Source organism: Pan troglodytes, chromosome 6 (assembly GCF_028858775.2).
Source record: "Pan troglodytes isolate AG18354 chromosome 6, NHGRI_mPanTro3-v2.0_pri, whole genome shotgun sequence".
In the NCBI taxonomy this organism is placed as follows: Eukaryota; Metazoa; Chordata; class Mammalia; order Primates; family Hominidae; genus Pan; species Pan troglodytes.
Window position 1 is genome coordinate 105149480 of NC_072404.2, and position 15747 is coordinate 105165226.

Consider the following 15747-nt stretch of genomic DNA (forward strand, 5'->3'; position numbering starts at 1 on the left):
GGGGTTTTTTCATGTTGGTCAGGCTGGTCCCCCAACTCTCGACCTCAGGTGATCCGCCCTCCTCGGCCTCCCAAAGTGCTTGGATTACAGGCGTGAGCCACCGCGTCTGGCCAGTTACCCAGATTTTTAAAAGCTGGGACTTTAAGAAGCAATGTGAAGGCAAGCTACACACACACCACACCACACCACACACACACACACAGACACACACACTTAATTCTTTTTTCTTCTAGGAAAATTGGGATCAATCAGACCTATAAGTCATTGTGTACAACAGGTAGATCTGAGCTTTCTTTATTTCTATTTAAATGACCTTAAGAAGTGTAGTTGCCTGGGAGTGAAAGTTGTTCAATGGTGGCATTTCAGCAGGAGCTCCCAGAATATTGAAGCTCTTCTCTTTGCAGCAACTGAGGTCTAAGTCCTACCGACGGCAGAGGGATAGACGAATTGACCTTTCCAGGTCCTCTGCTCGCCACCAGCCTACTGAGCGGCGCCACCCCCTCCTGGCGAGACCGGGCGCGGTAGACGCGGAGCGGAGGCCCTCCCGCAGGAGGGGCGCGGGCGTGGAGGGCGTGGGCAGGGGGCGGGGCGAGCCCCGCAGACTGAGTGCTCCGGGGAGCTGTCAGTGTCAGGCTCTGGGAGAGAGGAAGTGATCGCTCCCGGAGGAGCGCGAGCCGAGCGGCCGGCGCAGCGTGAGACAGCACATCCTGCCCGCGCCGGCCCCGCCACCTTCGGGAGCCGCCTGCACCAACGCTGCCGCCGCCCAGGAGCCGCCGCCGGCTCGGGGAGCCCAGTTCCGCCGCTGCCGAGCGCGTCCAGGTAAACTGGAGCGGGATGTCGCCGCTCCCCGGACGGCCACCTCCGCACCTCTCCCCAACCCTCCCCACCCCGGTGTCGTCTGCGCTGGGAACCAGGCTGGAGCCGAGGCCCCTGCAGCCGCAGCCGGACCCTTGTCCTGGCCCCCTGCCCAGGCTCCTGCGTGCTCCGCTGAGCCCGAAGGCGGCCAAAGCCCCCCAGTGACAACCCCCTCTCGGCAGAGCCGAGAGACTAGGGCAGAGAAGGAAGGGTCGTGGTGTCACCACCTGGTCGCCCACCTTGTGGGCTGGGAAGGGCGTCCCAGTGCGCCCCGCCTCGGTCTTCCCCGGGGGAGCAGTGGGCGAGCGGCGTTGAAATCTGCACCCCTCTGGGCCACCGGCTGACTGCCCCTGGAGGAGGGGGAAAGCTGCAGAGGGAGGGGAAAGGATGCTGTTTGATTACATTTCGAGCTGTCTGCAAAGCTCTTAGATGCTGTCACTACCCTGCAAGTCGGAGGGAGCGAATTCACTTCCAGCAGGGCATTAATTAAACACTTCAAAGCGAGAAGATGCCAGTTTCTCTCTGCTGCGAAAAAGTGTGGCTGGGGGATGTTGTTTTGGTAAACACCTTCACGGCCGCCTGGCTCTCCTTCCCCCGCTCCCATTCGGAATCGCTCTGGCCTTATAAATCCGTGCGTCGTCATCATAAGGGCAGTGATCCTGGCAGCGCTGATGGGAACTGAGTGTGCGGGAGTCTCATGACTTGTACCTTGGCTAATAAGATTAAACAGAAGCCCAGGATCAGGACAGGAAATTACATAGGAGATCAGAGACTCAACAACATGCAGAAGATGGAATATATTCGCTATTCTGGCCTCTACTAATCCTAGGTAAGGGGCAGGAACAAGTAGCCAGCCATTTTCTTGCTTGGAATGCCTTTCAAGTGGGCATTGTAGACTTATTGTAGTTCAGAGTTGTGAAGAATTGCTTCCAAATATTCCAGATTAGCAAAAAGTGTAGCTAACAGTAAGGCATAGGCAACTGCAGGTGACAATCCAATGCCTGATGTTAACACAGACATGGGTAACCAGTCTGTGTACATACTTTAATTGTGGAAATTATAGAGATATACGTTGATCAGTGTTAGTAAATTTGAAAAGGGAATATTCAGTGCAATTTGCAAGCTGAGGGTACTGGTGAGAATGTAATACTACCTCTAATTATTTAAAATGCCAAGTTTGTTCAAAAAGGTTTGGTGTGGAAAAAGGGGTCCTAACTCAGCTCTTTTGATCATATTTCTCAATAAAATAAAATCTGAAACACCTGCCACTGAGTTACCACATGTTCTCTTCATAAGAACTAACTCTCGAATATTTGTTTAGGTCTGAGGATCCAGTGCTCCAAGACCCATTCCTCTTAAAACCTCTAGCACCATCCTTGGGAAGTTTTTAGAATACAGTTGGGGGTCGGTCGAATGCAGGCTTTTCCAGCCTGTCAAGCTCTTCGCCCTGTTTCTGGCCCACAGCATCTCAGCATTTTACTTTGTCTTCCTTGTCTCAGGCCTCAGATACAAATGCACTTGCTTCCTCCTTCTTTGGACCTCTGAGATGCTGCAGCCGCTGGTGCACAGTCCCCTGGAGGAGGAGGGGCTGGCTTGCAGTCCTTCCCCACCCCCAGCCTTTCCTCCCTCTTTGCTATTGAAAACATGCATGATTGTTTTACTGTTAAAGCTTTAGGTAAATCACCAGTAGGGATATGAGCAGAGAAAATAAACTCGACCCGCAGGAAAAGGGGCAGAGTTCTTAAAGTAGTGGTCCATGGTCTTCAGTTTCTGACTAACTTCGAAGAGAGTAAGAAGAAGTCACTTGGCATTTCAGTCACCATGTTTTATATCTCAGAGAAGGCTCTAGGGTCTTTCTTCCCAATCCCTCTGCTTCCAAAAATACTCCTTCCCGAGTCTACATTTAATAAATGAGCCTTGCCTTTGATGACAGTGCTGAGTCAAGGATCCAGCCTGGGTGCTGCTCTGTCCATAAAAACAGCGATGTAGACCAGTCTTGTAAAATGCATGCCAAATCTGAAATCTAGGTACCCCTCTTAGTACAGACAGTGTGCACCGGCTTCATCCTGTTACTGTTTTCTCCAGTTTCTTTGTTGTTTAACGTAGCATCAAATGAAAAGGTCACATGCATCTGTTTCAAAATCTGTTTCAAACAAATATATTCCTTCATTACTTTATTCTCCCTACACTTGAAACAAAGATTGATAACAGTAGCTAAAATATATTGAGCACTTTACCAGGCATTGCATTTTAAAATACTTTCACAGGTGTTAACTTATTTAAACATCACAAAAATCTTATGAGGCAGATATTGTTTGTAATCCTGTTTTACAGATGAGGAAACTAAGACACAAAGGTGTCAAGTAACTTTTGCTCAGCTACTAAGTTGAGCAAGGCAGCATTTGAATCAAGGCCTGACTCCAGGCCAGGAGTTTTAACCTCTCTCTTCTGTACTATAAAACAATTACACTGGTTAATTTTCATATATTGAATACCAAGCTCTTCTCTTATCTCATTTTAATTCTTATATTAATCCTATGAAGTAGACATTATTATCCATATTTTCCAAATAATTAAATGAGTTAAATGACGTACTCAACATCATTTAATAAATGGCAGAGGTAGGATTCAAATGAGATCTCTCCAAAGACTCTAAAACTGGGACCCATCCATTTTGGCTATTGTGCTGTGTGAGAGACAAAAAAGCGAGTGTATGTCTGTATCTTTCAGGTTTGCTCTCCAATTTCAGTGTGATCCATTGTTATTTTCTTAAAGCCACAAGTATAGCCGCACTTTTTGCCAGTTGATTGGTAACTGTGAATAATATATGCACACTCAAAGTAGACCCATGGCCCCTTAAAATAAATTATGGCATTGTTTTTGTCTCCTTAATGAAAGTAGCTATTATACTTTGTGGATCTCAAATGCTGTGTAAATAGTTGCTACCTTAATCAGGGATCTCTTTTACTAGAAATCTTTGTGGCTTCTGCATCCCCTAGAGCATGTGAGAACATATATTCTCCTGGGAACTGTGCTGGAACTAGGAACTTCTAGAGTTGACTTTTTTGTTTTGAGAGTTAACTCAAATTAATTCAACTCTCATTTTTCTTCTTTGCAATGTATAAACCCTTGACGAGGTCCATGTAAAAGTTATTCCTCTTGACTGGGCACAGTAGCTTACACCTGTAACCTCAGCACTTTGGGAAGCCAAGGCAGACCAATCACTTGAGGCCAGGAGTTAGAGACCAGGCTGGAGGCTCGTGCCTGTAATCCCAGGCTACTCGGGAGGCTGAGACAGGACAATCACTTGAGCCCAGGAGGCAGAGGTTGCAGTGAGACAAGATTGCACCACTGCAGTCCAGCCTGGGCGACAGACCAAGGCCCTGTCTTAAAAAAAAAAAAAAAATTATTCCTCTTGACAGAGACTTTTCATCAATATCCTGGACTTGTGTTCCTTGATTCCTCTCTGAGTGAGGCCTGGACCCAGAATCTCAGAGTGAAGTTTCCATCGTAACATAGATACCTCTGCCTAGGTGCTAATCCTCATGAGCTCACATATTCATAAAACATCCTTGATTCTTTGTTGGAGGAACCTTCTTAAACAAAAACCCATAGATACTGTAAAAGGGAGGCATACGAATGGTTTTCAGATGGTCACTGAACCCACTAAAATTGATGCAAATTTTCATGCATTTGTGCATAAATGTAGTTTTCTAGGGGAAAAATGGGGATATTGCTAACTAAAAATACAGGAAGAATCACTGGTTTACATATGCTGTTTAAAAAAGGGGAGAGGAGCAGAGGTCACTCTGCTGAAATGTATCGAAGACAAAGCCAAGCTATCCTACCAGTGGCAGCCAAAAATAAAATGTTCTTGGCTATCAGGACATTTTTGTGGCATTTCACCAGGAGTCCAGGTGGCAGGTATAGCAAACATCAACTGACACTGAATCAGGCCTGCAACTGAGTCAGGCCTCCAGGCGTGGCAGGCAGTCCTAGCTTGGCTTGTCATTCATTGAGAATCTCCCCTGTGCATAATCAGTGCTTTATAGATGTGTTAGTTCATTGAATCATCCCAACATCCCTGTAAGGTGGACATTTTTCTCTTTCTTTGACAAACAAGGAGATGCTTGGAGGGATTAAGTCACTCGGTCAAGGCCATATGGAGCCAGATAGTGGAAGGGCTGGATTTGAAATGCAGGTGGGCCTGATTCCAAAGTCTGTTTCTTCTCTTCCTACCATAGCTCATTGTTTCTCTGCCTGTGTGGGACACCAAAAAAAGTATTGTTTAGTGTAGCTTTTTATTGTGGCAGGACTAAGAGTCCCTCAAGAAATATGTTCACACACTGATAGGAAAAGCCTAAAATATTATCAAAGGAACAACAACAAGTTGTATGTCTCCTAGAGTGGCAGAAGAAAAGCAAGCCCTGCTTTAACTTAAGGTGAGTTGAAACTCCACACTTTTGCTTCCCCCATCGCCAGGTGTCTTGCCGAGTACCAAATGCACAGCAGCCCCCACCTAACACAGCCTGAAAACTATCTTGCAGGGGTAACTGTAAATCAAAACTTTATTCACTGCAAAGATGAATTTACTTTAAGGCTGTTCTGTCCTCTGAGGCTTCCCTGATACAGCAGCTATGTCATGATCCGGAACACTGACTTGCTTCTAAATCCTGGGAGGGCCACTACTTACCAGATGACTTACGTGCTCTTTAGTTTTCAGTTCATACTGGTCTTGAAATCCTCTTTAGCAGCTGTTCTTGCTTCCAAATTATTATTTAAGCGCTAACAGTTTTCCGCTTACCTATACTCTTGCTATGATCGCATAGAACAACCCACTGTTTCATTTTGGGGGTTCAGAACAGCTAATGCCATCAATGTGGCAAACACACAAAGCAGAAATTTCGGTCAGAGTTGAGGGTATTCATAATAAAAATAATGAATCTCAAGCACTATAGAGGACGATTGTACTTGATCAACAGACCTGCCTGGTAACCGTTCCAGTGTGCTTCATTATGCTTTAACTCAGTGCTCTTCCAACATTTTTTTTTTCTCTTTTATAATCCCTCAAGAATTTTTTTAAAATTCTGCAGCTCCATCACCTCCACACATTTAAGGTTACATCTAATGCTTTTCATCATAAATTTATAGAATCACAATTAATGTGATTTTCAGAATGTTGTAAACTTTGGCAGCTAAAAATAAAACCGTGACATCATTCTTTGAATCCAATTAAAATCTAAATACCAACTTCAATTTAAAATGTATGTGAAGAAGCTCTTTTCACAAAGGGATGCTTTTATATCTTGCAGTTAAGCACCACAGTAAAATTTGGGATTTCTTGGGGTTTTGTTTGTTTGTTTAGTTTATATTTGTCTTTAACCTTATATGGCAGAAGGCATTTTGTGAAAATGGAGATGGAAAAAGGGGCCCCGAATAATTCTACAACCACAGGCACATTCTCCGGTAGACAGTTTTAGGAAAACATACAGGCAAAAGCTGCGGATCTGGAAATTAATGCCATTAACTTTTCCCTTGCCTGCAGGCTCTTTAGAAAGCCACTGTGGAGGCCAGGGGTATGCAGATGCCAGTTTGAAGATTGCACATTTATCTAGCACAGGTGCTGTGTGTTATGGGTCAGTGTGGCACAGCTACTGGCAGTCAGGCCCATTGCCTTTTGTGTATGGGACTCAAATTAGAGGTGAGTAGGGCCAGAAGGAGCTGCACAGAGGCTGGTCCCATTTTCTGCTCTCAAGTAGTGGTGACTGGGAATAGCTGTCTTTTATCTTTCTTCTATTTAATGATTTTCAGTACAAGATGGGCTCATTCCAGTGCTTTCTTTTCTTTTTAGTTTTATTTATTTGTTTATTTATTTATTTACAAACAGGGTCTTACTCTGTTGCTTAGGCTGGAGTGCAGTGGCATGATCATAACTCACTGCAACTCCAACTCCTGGGCTCAAGCAGTTCTCCCAACTCATCCTTCCAAGTAACTGGGACTACAGGCATGTCCCACCACACCAGCTAGTTAAAAAAAATTTTTTTTCATAGGGATGGAGTCTTGTTGTGTTGCCCAGGCTGGTCTTGAACTTGTGGCTTCCAGCAGTCCTTCTGCCTCAGCCTCCTAAGTGTTGGGATTACAGGCGTGAGCCATTGCACCTGACCCCAGCAAGTTTTTAGATCAGTTGTTCTTAGCCAGGAGCAATTGTCTTCTCCAGGGGACATTTGACAATGTCTGGAGACATTTTTTATTATCTCAATTGGGGAAAAGGGCTGGCATCTAGTGGGTAGAGGTTGGGACTGCTGCTGAACATGCCACAAAGCACAAGACAGCTTCCACAACAAAGAATCATCTGACCCAAAATGTCAATGATGCCGAAATTATGAAACTCTGCTTTAGAAGTTCTAGTTTTCTCATTGAAATCTTCCCTGTTTAAATAATTTAAGTCAATTTTTTTGTCTTTACAAGATAGTAAAAAGCACAACATCTAAGAGCATCTAGGAGGCATGATAAAGTAATGAGAAGAAGAGATCAGATATCCCACTTACTGACTGTGTGAGCCTCAGTTTCTTCGTCTGTAAAATGGGGGAAATGATGCCTGGCTTGCAAAGTTATTGTGAGGATTGCAGACAATCAGTGTACAGGCCCCAGTCATGGTACATGCTAAATACCATAATTCTTTTTACGATCAAACAGCAATTATGTCACTCTCTAGTTTATCTGGGATGTGTGTGATCTTGCCTTCCTTTGAACCAAAGGTATGCTTTGTTTTTTTATAACAAAAAATTGTCTTGATTTGAATTTACTCATTGACGTTCGTCTTTCTCCTAGACTTTAGGCTCCTTCAGACATCATTGTGTCTTCCAGCAGAGAACCTTACACATGGTGAATACTCAACAAGCTTTTGTTGACCTGAAATATTAGCCAGAATAAATCCTACTTAATTTTCCTTTTCTTATAAGACTGAGTTCTTTTTCCCCTTGGAGCATTTTAATGTGTTTAGTAAAAACATTCACTTCCTGAAATGTAGCGCCCATTTTGTGTCTGTGCCCAAGATGAATGTGTGCTTGGTAATACCTAGAATCCTGGAAGTCTTGCTTTCCTGAATCAGGATCATGCAGAGCATTTCTGCTGGGGGAAGGGGAGTCTTGAGGAGGACAATATTTCATTGAAGAAATGACGGGCAGCATGGTTTGAATCTGGTGTTTTCCTTTTTGAACCCCTTAGGCTAATCCTTTTCATCTGGCTTTGGTCTGACACTGTCCGATGAGCAGTCCAGTACATTGGCTTCTTTCTGGTAGAAGGGACATTTTGATTCCTTACCAGGTTTATATTTTATTCTAATGTCCAAAGTGAAGCGAAGTAATGAGTATATTTTCATTGAATAAATGAAATATTCATTCATTCTAATGAATAAATGATGACACAACGTTATACATCCTTTGCCTACAATCACTTAATCACTTCCCCCACTTTTTTTTTTTTTCCTTTTGAGACGGAGTCTCTGTCGCCCAGGCTGGAGTGCAGTGGCATGATCTTGGCTCACTGCAAGCTCTGCCTCCAGGGTTCATGCTATTCTCCTGCCTCAGCCTCCCGAGTAGCTGGGACTACAGGCGCCCACCACCACACCCGGCTAATTTTTTTTTTTTTTTGTATTTTTAGTAGAGACGGGGTTTCACCATGTTAGCCAGGATGGTCTCGATCTCCTGACCTCGTGATCCGCCTGCCTCAGCCTCCCAAAGTGCTGGGATTACAGGTGTGAGCCACCACGCCCGGCCTCACTTTCCCTTTTAGAATACATGCTAGATTGTTTACTCTGACCTGAAATAGTACCCATTTCTTTGTCAAGATGAAGACTTCACTAATTGTAATGGAAAGAAGTCCTCTCTTTCTGAATGCAGTTTTAGATCCTACAGCACACCATGTGGAAGCCTTTAAAAGTTTATCAAGTTGTTGAATGTTAAAATGAGCCTGAGTGCAGGGGATGACCCTGAGACTCTGTCTCAGAACCAACTTGTGGAATGTCAGTTGGTGGGTTTGGATGATGGAAAGGGAAGCAGGCCCTGTGGGGAATGTGTGTTTTGACACAATGTTCCCTTTTAAAACAACGGTGCGTCTACTGTTTCACCATCTGCCCGTTAGTATCAATATAGCAAGAGGTTGTGGGAATTGGTGTGTATTTTGTGGAAGAAAGAATAACAACAACAAAAAAAAAAACCTTCTCTGCCTGCTTCCTTGAAAAGTGTGACTTTGTTCACTTTCAGAAGGTATAGGTTACAGCTGATTTGGAAAGAGGATCCTCCCTCTTTGAATGCCTTCAGGCTCAGAGGAAAATGAGAATCTATTTGGGTAAGTTAAAAATGCCAAACTAAATCTCCCAATGCAAATATGGACCACCCAGGGACATTGTAAAAGGCCAGATTTGGGGTTTTGAATATTTACACATTTTCTTGCCTCCTATTTTAAGCTTTTTAATATTTGTCAAATGCTGCTGAAAAGTAATTGGCATATCAAGCAAGGGTGAAATCCCATATCTTATGCCAGAGAATTTAAAGCCAGGGGAACTGTGCTCATTTTCCTTGAGTATCCCTTGTTTTTAAAAATGAAGAAATGTGAGTTCAAAAAATTCTAAGACAATAAATTAGAGACCTTAAAGTAGATAGAAAAGTTGGTTACAAAACTATTGTCGAGGAGGAGGAAGATATACTATCTTTGAGTGCTCCCTTTCCCTGGTATAGTCTGCCCTGACTGAGCCATTTTTCTCAGTAAATTGGGCAAAAGTTCATTTTTGATGATGGGTCAGGGTACTGGAAACATCACCCTATAACACCGTCAACACCACCGCTACCTTCCCAAATGCTGGAAAGGCAGATCTGGGCAGCACATGGAAAAAGTGTTTTCTAAACTTCCTGGAGGAAAATACAGAAAGTTGCTTTAACCAGGGCACATGCTCTGGAGACTGTGTGGTTAATAATGACATTTAGTACTTTCTTATTCTTTACACCCTCCTCACGGGGCATTCCACAGCACTTTAAGATGGGGATGGTAAAGGAGGGGTGCTTGAAGATGTCAACGCTGTCAGGGAAGGTGAAAAGTAACCAGAATTCCGACTCACTGGAGTGAATTTGATCAGGCTAGGCTGTGTCATGATGCAACAACAACTAACTGCCAACCTCAGTGGACCAACACAACAAAAAAATTTTCTTGGCCATGTTACATGTCCAGTGTGGGTCAACAAGGGTCTGTGTTCACCATGTTCACTCAGAGGCCCATGCTGCATGAGGCTTCCTCTTGATATATACTTTTACAATCCCTGTGGTAAATTGCATACTGCATATTAAACCTCCTGGAAGTGACATATGACACCTCTACTCATGTTTCATGAGCCAAAAGCAGTTGTGTGGCCATTCCTGACTACAGTGGCATCCTTAAGTGTAGTCCTATGGGAAGGGAACTGGAATTTTCGTAATAAACTCAAATGACTATGGAAGGGAAGGACTTCCATGAAGTCTGCCTATTCCTGCTAATAACTACAGTCTCTATGGGGCACCCCTAGGGACACTGACTGATATGTAACCACATATGTAGTGGTTTCAGCCACCAACTCTACAAGTGAATTGGGAGAGTTCCCTGAGCCATTTGTGGGACTTGCAATAGAGGTGTTGCTCATTTGCTCAGCCACTGCAGGCTCAAACCCTGTATGGGATGGGGAGCATGCAGACAGGCAGGTGCAGGAGCCAGAATGAGCACTTTTGGGCCCCAGCCCCATGGTAGCATCGAGGGATGCATTGTAATTAATGCTCTTTTAGCAGTTATTGTCCGTAGATGGCTAAGTATTAAACCAGCTTGTGCAGAGATAAGGTGACAGCCTTTTACACCCTGTCCTCTTGGTACCTGCATACTTGTCCGGCATCCAGGAAGAATCAGGTCACACATGGACTTGAAGGATGGTGAACACAGTGGTTTTATTGAGTGGTGGAGGTTGCTCTCAGTGGGATGAATGGGGAGCTGGAAAGGGGATGGAGTGGGAAGATGATCTGCCCCTGGAGTTCAGCCATCCTGTGGCCAGTCAGCTCTCTGACCTTCCCCAGCCGAACTCCTCTCGATGTTCAGATGTCCCTTCTCTTCTATCCTTCTCTGCTGCTCCTCTCTGCCACTCTGCCACTCTTCTGCTCATGGAGCCTGAGGTTTGGGGTTTTTGTGGGTACAGGATGGGGGCATGGCAGACCAGAGTGGTTTTAGAAAAGGCGACATTTGGGCATGAAAACAGAAATGCCTGTTCCCATTTAGGGCCGTTGGTTTCCAGGCTTGAGGGTGGAGCGTTTGCTGGGAACCACCCTCTTCTACCCAGTATTTCCTTGCCTCCTGTCCATATCACTAACACCTGAATGAATGCCCATTAAAATACAAAATGCATTTGCATGATTTTAGCATCATAAGGAATAACAGGTTCCCAGAAAACTGAGCTTACAAATATAAATTTTACTGATAATGAATAAAAGAAATACATATGGGGTGAAAATTAGCTTCCTTCCGTAGTTGTTCAATTCTAGTCAAGAATATTCATTTAGAACTTATGGAATGCCAGCCATGAGTGAGACTGAGTGCTTGGTGGGCACATGAAAATGAAAAAGTTACAGATCGTAGGGGCCAATGTCTAATGGAGGGAAAATAGAATAATTTATTACCTACAATGTGATTATATGTTATCAGATATCAAATGATTATCACATATGTTAAAATGGGATAAATGCCTCAGAGATATAACAAAGTACAATGTGGATTCAAAGAAGGGTAGTGATTAATAATTAAGTGAATAATCACTTCTTTCAATTTGCAGACTGACCAGACATCAGCGTTACACAGACAAAAACATTTCAATTAATGTTTTACCTTCATCCTCCTCTTTTGTTTTTAGACCTGATTTGATAACAGAAAAAATGTGATTATGGTTAAGAGGTAGTACAAAAGCATGACCTCTGGAAATAAGATTCAAAGCTGAGTTTCACCATTTACTAGCTATGCAATCTTGACAAGTTAACTTTGCTTGCCTGTACCTAATTTTCTTCATCTGTAAAACAGGATTCATAATAATAGTATCTACTTCCTAGTGTTGTGCTGTGGTTTGAAAGAATAAATCCCACTTAATTTTCCATTTCTTACAGGATTTAATTTTTTCCCCTTGGATCATTTTGAAATGCTTAGTACAAACATTGACTTCCTGAAATGTACCACCTCTTGTGTGTCTGGGCCCCAAATGGATGTGGGCTTAGTAATTCCTGGGATTCTGGAAGACTTGCCTTCCTGAATTAGGATCGTGGGAGTGTTTCAGGGTCAGATGTTCAGTCAGTATTTTCCCTGGTCTAGAGAGCTCTAGAGTGTCAATCTGGCTTCTATTCTGATAGATCTGGTAATTCAGGTCTATCGGGGGTCCATTTCCTAACTCCCCTGTTCCCACCCCCGCACTTCAAAGTCATGTTAAATTAAATTAAAATTTAATGTGGTATAAATGAATTGTGACTGAATCATGGAGGCATTCTGCTTGTTTGATTCCAGAATGTTAAAATGTCCATGTGCTTGGGGCCAGTGCCGTAGCAAAGGACTGACGAGCTAGAGTCTGGGTATGATGGAGGGGAGTCCGTGAAGCTCATCTTGGTAGATGCTCACCTTCTCTCCCCTCTGTTTTTTCTTTGCCTCCCCCACCCACTCCTTGAATGCAAAGTGGGGGCAACTTGAGGTGATGCTGCAGAGCTTGTGGGCTGTAAGCTGGCGAAGGGGTGGGCATGAAGACTCTGTCTTTGGCAAATAGTTATGAGGACACTTACCTGCTGTAGCCCAAACTTGTTGTGAAAAAGAGAGTTAATATCCATGTAATAGAGAACCTTTGATTGGTTCAAGCTGTTCAAAAAATGGGCTGGGCTGTCTGTGAGGTAGGGAGTTCCCAATGCCTAGGGAAGTTCAAGCATGTCACCTCCTGTGAACATTGTCTGTGAACAGACTTATCAGTGAGAGGTCAGAGAAGCTCTGGTAATTTCTACATAATTTTCCTCAAAATTTAAGAATCTCTGATCCTTTTTAATGAGACAGAACTTTGTATTATTCTTTCTTTTGGCCAGGTTCTGCCATTCACTTGGGGCCAGCATAAACAAGGGGGCAGGTGCCAAATTGGGAAAATGTAACAACTTTTGCCTATTTCCTTTCCCATGGGACTGTTTAAATTGTAACATTCATTCATTTGTGCCTTCAAAAAACATTTATAAATTCCTCCTGCCAGACAATGGGAATGCTATAGTAACTTCAGGGAGTTTAACAGCCTGTGACAGCCATTAAAAACAAATAAGAGGTCTGGAGCAGTGGCTCATGCCTGTAATCCCAGGCTGAGGCAGGTAGATTGCTTGAGTTCAGGAGTTCGAGACCAGCCTGGACAACATGTTAAAACCCCGTCTCTACCAAAAAATACAAAAAATTAGCCAGGCATGGTGGTGCGCATCTGTGGTCCCAGCTACTTAGGAGGCTGAGGTGGGATGATCACTTGAGTCTGGAAGGCGGAGGTTGCAGTGAGCCAAGATTGCGCCATTGCACTCCAGCCTGGGCGACACAGTGAGACTCTATCTCAAACAAACAAACAAACAAGCAAAAACCAAGAAATGTTGCTAACTTAATTCCAACTTGACCAAGCCACCATGCATTTAATGGCTCATTCTTTCACCAAATCCTTTATTCATTCATTCACTCAGTAATCTCCTAATGTACTCTGATGGTTTTTATAATCTGATCCTCCTTCCCAAAAACAGAGGGTAGACAAATATGCCATTTCAAAGGTATGTGCCAGAAACCCCCAATACCATATACATATATATTGTATATAATTAACAAAATCTATGCCTTCATTGCAACTTTATATATATATACTGTTGTATATATATGTGTATGTGTATATATATGTGTGTATGTATATATATGTGTGTATGTGTGTATATATATATATATTATATATAACAATATGAGGAACAGAAAATGGAGAGATTACTAGGGATATAGAGTTCTCACCCTGAATGCGTATCTTATGCAAAGAATGTATGTATTGCAAATGCTAAGGTATCTATTTTGAACACTTAATTTCTCACTCATTCTATACAGCAAAAGTGTGATATGTAAGAAAAGTGTTAATTCCAGTAGTTTTCCTTGATTAGCACATTTGAATAGACTGAATTGGTTTAACATGGAAATTCTTGATATTTTTTCAAGACTCTTACATGTTCTAAAAATAAATAACTTTCTTCTGAAGCAGGGCAGGACCAAAGGGCAGAAAAAAATAGCCCTGGGTCAGTTATGTCCTGAGAGTGTGGCACCAAACATTCCCCTTTCCAACTTGTTCCCCATTGCGCCCTGCCACCTCAAACCCATTTGACCATATGCTACAGTCCCATTGAACTGTGCTATTCCCCAAACATCGGCCACTTCCATAGGAAATGATCCCCAGTTCCCATCCTACTCGCATGCCAATGTCTGGCTCTCACTGCTCCTCCTTTAGGAAGCCCCCTCTGTGCTCCAGTTCTTGCAAGCACTCTTTAGTATGTTATACCTTTGTCACGCATGTATCCCATTTCACCTGCAATGTTGTTAGTGTTTTCAGACCCTCCCATATTACATGCTTTTTGAGACAGACTCTATATTGATCATTTGTGTAAGTCCCACAGTACCCAGAACAGCACTGTGTGCTTTGTAGGGGCTCAGTAAAAAGACTCATTATACCGAATTAACATAAAGATAAATTTAGCATCGTGGAGCCAACTACTTAGGCTTCCTGACTCTTAGCAAATTAAAAATTTTGGTTGATTAGTGTGCTTCTCCCTGCTTTAGAAACATATGGAGGACCTTGCTCAGAAACCCAAGGTAGTCTCCCATTTCCTTCCATCAAGGTAAATTATCCCATCCTCCTTCCCCTTGGCCCCACCACTCCATTCCTGCAAAGTGTCACTGTGTAGCAGGGACTGGAGCAGTGGGGAGAAATGCGCTCTGATCTGCTAAAGGAGTTTGGGGTTATGTGACTGTATATGGACATGTGTGTGGGTACACACTCATGTGCTGAAAATAACCCGGTGACACTCTTGAGCGTCAACATTCTTACCTGTAGTCAGCTATCATACTGCAGCTGATCAGGACCAGCAGTTAGCTATACAGATGGGCAGAATTAAGGTCTGAATCTTAGTTTTGAGAGTCTAGATGTTAGATTGTTCTTAGGTAGCCCACATTCTCTAGCAACTTACTGATGGGTAAACATGCAACCCAATGTAAGTATATGTTATATGTTAGGTCCCCAACATAAAATGCCAACTTACTAACTTTGCCAAGAGAAACCTAACTTCCCACTGGATCACAATGCCCTTGCTTATAGGTCAGTATTCTGAACTCTGCTGAGAACTTGAGTTTCTGGGCCCTTGGTTTGGGCTAGGCATGGCTGGGACAGGACTAGTGTGAGGTTATTAAGGATAATCTTAAAGGCTGAGTCTAGAGGCAACCTGGGCATTGAAAAATCAAGCTGGTGGTCCAATTATGTTAATACATTCAAAAGGGCTGGGAAGGGAGGCAGAATCTAGGTGTGGCAATAATATGGCAATTGAGGGCACCAAAACAAAGCAAAAGGGTTGAGAGGGAGGGTGGGGAAACAGATCTAGGGGAATCCTAAAGCCAATGGAGTGTTGACACTTTTTATAGTACATAAGGCTAGGAACAGGGAAAGGAGTTCACTCAGACACATTTTTTGCAGCCATATTTATTCATTCATTCAACAAATATTATCTACTCTGACCAGTCACTATCCTAAGTATTGCCAATACATCGGTGAATAATATGGACAAAATCTATGCCTTCATTGGAGCGTAACGTCTA

At 43.3% G+C, this 15747-nt stretch overlaps 1 protein-coding gene across 5 annotated transcripts in view; it reads left to right on the forward strand.

Moving 5' to 3' along the window:
* The first annotated feature begins 572 nt into the window (after positions 1-572).
* Positions 573-15747, forward strand: part of DYNC1I1 (dynein cytoplasmic 1 intermediate chain 1) — a 325617-nt gene continuing 310442 nt past the window's right edge. For 3 of the 5 annotated variants that reach the window (XM_001170506.5, XM_001170374.5, XM_001170606.5), the window contains exon 1: positions 600-819. The gene's annotated coding sequence lies outside the window, so the exon portion shown is untranslated. Of the gene's footprint in view, positions 820-1659; positions 1685-15747 lie in introns of those variants that run through there. The other 2 variants (XM_001170561.5, XM_009453653.5) reach the window with 2 other exon arrangements.